The sequence below is a fragment of the Berghia stephanieae genome, chromosome 1 (assembly GCF_034508935.2).
Source record: "Berghia stephanieae isolate SIO BIC M18660-M18661 chromosome 1, UCSD_Bste_1.3, whole genome shotgun sequence".
Taxonomy (NCBI): domain Eukaryota; kingdom Metazoa; phylum Mollusca; class Gastropoda; order Nudibranchia; family Aeolidiidae; genus Berghia; species Berghia stephanieae.
Genome location: NC_088360.1, coordinates 8,825,546 through 8,830,545, shown reverse-complemented (window position 1 = coordinate 8,830,545; position 5,000 = coordinate 8,825,546). Strand labels below are relative to the sequence as shown.

The 5,000-nt window shown below is 32.9% G+C and overlaps 1 protein-coding gene across 1 annotated transcript in view; it reads left to right on the top strand.

The window, feature by feature from the left end:
- LOC144967342 (uncharacterized) overlaps nucleotides 1-5,000 on the top strand; it is a 19,507-nt gene that overhangs the window by 85 nt on the left and 14,422 nt on the right. Inside the window, exon 1 of the mRNA XM_078904443.1 lies at nucleotides 1-417. This exon is cut by the window's left edge and continues 85 nt beyond it. The gene's annotated coding sequence lies outside the window, so the exon portion shown is untranslated. The remainder of the gene's footprint in view (nucleotides 418-5,000) is intronic.

Here is a 5,000-nt window from a genome sequence, read left to right as displayed (position 1 = left end):
ACAATGTTTTTCCGAGTTCATTTGAATCTGGCCATACATGTTATATATTATATTGTGTTTAGATAGCTAGCTGGTAAGTGCTTGCCACTTTCGAGCTTTATAGAAATCCTTACAAGGCGCTTTGTAAACTCGAGAATGAAAAGACATAGAAAATAAATGAATGAATAATATTTGACAACACAATAATCGCATGACACAGAGGATTGCATTACTTTGGGCGTGTCAAGCATAATATATTTATTATTTCAGCGGAAGTCACGCTAAAAATTTATTGATTCATATTATATAGAAATATGGTTATCTAGGGTAAATGTGAAACAGGTATAAAGCGATAAAATGTTCATATGACTTTTCGAGTGATTACACATATAATTTCATTATTCTGGAGTTACGGAGAGATTCAGTTGTTCACGACAGGTAAGTGGTTATCATATCGTATTTTCACTATGTGTCTAATTCAATAATTTGATCCTCTACTATTGAAGGAACGAAATTGACGTCACTTAGCTATTTGTTAATGTTTTTAGACAGCCATTTTGGTTATTAGTTCTCACTAAATTATATCAGACTATAAACGCTCAATGTTACACATCTTATTGTGTATTGGTACGTTACATCCGGTTGGCGAATGTTGTGAGTATTTTGCCTAAATGTATAGCATCAATACAACTGCTATTGAGAGGTTGCGTCTGGATGTGTATTGCAAAGGAATTTAACCAAACAATATGTGTGGTAAAGCGTTCAGCTTTTTTTCTTTAAAGTTCAATGGGTTCCAGTGGAATAAGTAACCTTGTCAGTTCTATCAGTAATGATACTCGTAATAAATAATAATGTACAATATATTTCGCCAACATCTCATGCAATATGAGCCATAGGCGCTTTACAAAAATAGATAAGAATATATATATCCATATATATATATATATATATATATATATATATATATATATATATATATATATATATATATATATATAAATAGATGAAAAAAATAGATAAGAATATATATATATTCATATATATATATATATATATATATATATATATATATATATATATATATATATATATATTTATATATATATATAAATAGATGAAAAAAATAGATAAGAATATATATATATGTATGTATATATAATATATATATATATATATATATATACACACACACACACACGTAATATACTTGAATTAGACTGGGCTCAGACAGAACCAAAAGCATTCTAGATCTCCGGGACACTCGGAAAAGTTTCAAACACCAAACTCAAAAATGAGGAGTCACAAAAACCCCGTTTTTCGTCTGTATTTCGCATATGGATTAGATTAATTACCACAGCAAATTATTGAATAGTCAACGTGGAACAATTTCAATAGCACTGTGGCGTCCTTACGTGTTTTTTTTTTTTTTACCGGTATCGCATCATTTGCGAAAATGAGCTTACGGTGGCAAGCAAGAAGAATGGAGAGTGTAAGTCAATAGACATTACGAAAGTGGATCAGGTAGTGAACAAACGAACACACACACAAACAAACAAACAAACACACACACACACACACACACACACATACATACATACATACATTCACAAGTGCATTTACAGTGAGAATTATGAAATATCATCAGCACGTTCAATCGATAACGAATATTTCCACCAAGAAGATTGAATGCTTTAATTATAATAATTGGCTTCAAATAGCTAACCCCATTTGTCAGCCCAATCTGTTAATCCGTGAGCATTTAGCATATTTTTTTTTTTTTTTTACACTTATACATTGAACAACGCCATGCATTAATATAAGTCAAGGACAATACTCAGGAAAAAGAAGGCCAATATTTCGGTTCCAAATTTAAATGAAAATATTTGTTTCCAACTCGGAGAGAGCCGTTTGTGCCCTGTTTTTAGATGGGGGGGGGTGCTAACCAAGGAAGGGACATATTGTAATTAAAGTAGTGCAACTACTACTACCACCACCATGACTACTGAGATGGACCTGTATTTGTGTGTGTGTACCTATGTTCTTCTAAAAAATTACTCCACTGTGGGGCTAGGCGGCCGATCAATATGCTGGCGCAGTGCTGTAACAAACATAAAAAATATATAAAGATAGAATGCGCTTGGCCAAGGAGTTCACAACATTGCCATCCGGAAGTATAACGGGCCAACACACAAACTCTGTGTAACCATGAACTTTTATAGTCTGGTTAATACAGTTTAGTTAGAACAACTCACAAACGCGGATGGCAAAAACAATAACAAAGGCCTGACTGACGTCATCTGCATACTATCTATATAAATATATTAAACAAAAAAACAACATAAAAACTGGCAACAAGTCGACATCATAAATTGTCTGATTGTCAGCTGTATACGTTTGATTCTCAAAAATTGAAACATGTTATTATTAAAGATTTTTCTTATTAATAAACATTCATTCTACGAGTTCCTTTTGTGTATCATAAACAATATCTAATATTTTTATTGACATAATTGATTATATCAGCCATTTATCAATTCAGAATGTTTTTCAATTCCAGCAATGATAATTAATGATTTTTCTACAAAATAGAACTCAACAAAATGCTAATAACAATGCGAGTTAACTGACGAATCAGTCAAGCATAAATTTAATGTCTCATGTCATCTTTATAAATAATGATATTGATTTCTTTGTTACATTAATATATTTAATGATATACATGACAATGGCTTTAGTGACGAAATAACAATAGTATTTGGCGATGATTCTGGCTTTATCCTCACATAAAACGGTCTGTCGTATACGCTGACAAATCAAATTAAAGAAAAAAAAATGGGCCAGAAAACTTTTACTTCAATACACGATAAAAATGACCACTATCTATCAAAAAGCCTCAAACCTAGGGATTCTTCTAAATCTTAGGTTTAAGCTTTTTTTTTTTTTTTTGGACAAAATGGGGATCATCTTAATTTAAAGTAAATTTTTTCTGACCAATATTTTAATAAAAGTATTTTGTCAATGTATGTACCATCCTTGTACGTCTTGAATACACGACGGTTTTGCCATCCACATTCTTTTTAATGTTTTCTTTATTGTCTGGTACGCAAATAGCGTAACAGCATAGATAAAAGGAAATAAGAAGCCCATGCTATCAGCACCTCTTTTCCAACCCCTCGTCTCCACACACGCACACACACACACACACACACACACACACACACACACACACACAGTATATATATATATATATATATATATATATATATATATATATATATATATAGATATAGAATACAAGTTATCACTCACATTTTTTGTGGCCGAGACGTTCGTTTCTGTTTCTCTTTAGACGTCCTCAGTCGGCGTAATCCTTATTTTTTGGTGGCCGAGACGTTCGTTTCTGTTTCTCTTTACACGTGTAAAGAGATACAGAAACGAACGTCTCGGCCACAAAAAATGTGAGTGAAAACTTGTATTCTATATTAGCTCTAACCATCATTATCGAGCATTTTCGTACCTACGAGTACCCACCAACACTCATATAAATATAATATATATATATATATATATATATATATATATATATATATCTATATATATATCTGTCAGCCTGTCTGTCTGTCTGTCCGTCCGTCCATTCATCCATCCATCTATCTATCTATCTATCTATCGATCTATCTATCTATCTATCTATCTATCTATCTATCTATATATCTATCTCTGTATCTATCTATCTATCAATATATCTGTGTTAGCGTGCCGTCCGTGCGTCCGTCCATCCATCTATCCATCTACCCAACTACTTACCTACCTACCTATCTATCTGTCTATCTATCTATCTATCTATCTATATATATATATATATATATATATATATATATATATATATATATATTTATCTGTATATATATATATATATATATATATATATATATATATATATATATATATATCCATTCATCTATCGATCCATCCGTCTAACTATCTATCTGTCTATCTACAAATCTCTCTCACACTCACCTTCACACACACACACACACACACGCATACACACACACACACACACACACACACACACACACATGCACATAGATAGAAGGTCAAATCATGCAAAGGTTGATCGATATATTTAGATTGGACAGGAAAATGATTTGGAAATATCGGATGATTAAAGAAAATAAACAAACAACTCCCCCCCCCCCCCCCCCTCGCCACCAATACCTTAAATAAAAACACAATACCTAACTCATGTGACTTTTAGAACAATTACTAATGAAAACATTAAGAGAAAAATATAACTAGTTATAAAATAACAAATGAAATTACGATTTATCATTTAAGACTAATATTTTAAGACATGCAGGGGGAGAGGGGAGGGTGGGGGAGGGGGGGGGGTGGGGGGAGCTGACTGAGTGATTAATGCATTGCATGAGACCCGGAAGGTCTCAAGTTCAAGCCCCGCTTCAGAAACTTTCAGTTGTTTTTCTTCCTAGGCAATTTGCTTACCTTTGACAACATTGGCGATTCTAGTTGACATCCGATGTTTTTTTTGTGAGGATTATTTACATTCCTTTATGGAATGCCTATGTTGATGGATCTATTGATGTCTCGCGGGACGGCGTAATTAATCCCCCAAAAATTATACAGAATAAATAAATATAAAACAGAATTGCAGACGGTTACGGAGAGCTTTTCAAATTATATGAAAGTAACACATTTGAGGGCAGGTGTGACATAAAAAAAAACAGTGCCGACCAAAGCTGGATGAAATTGCAATAAAAGAATCCTCTTTTTAAAAAGTAAATCAACCGACTGGCGGAATAGTTCAGGCCAGTTTTTCTATGCTCACCCTGGTACAAGGAGAGAAAGAAAAGAAAGAGAGAAGGAATGTGATAGAAGGAGCGTTATGAAGATTAATAGAAGAAAGAATTGAGTGTGAGGGGGAGTTACAGACAGACAGACAGACAGAGACTGAGACTGAGAGAATAAAAAAAGAATGAGAGAGGAAGAAAGAAAGAGAG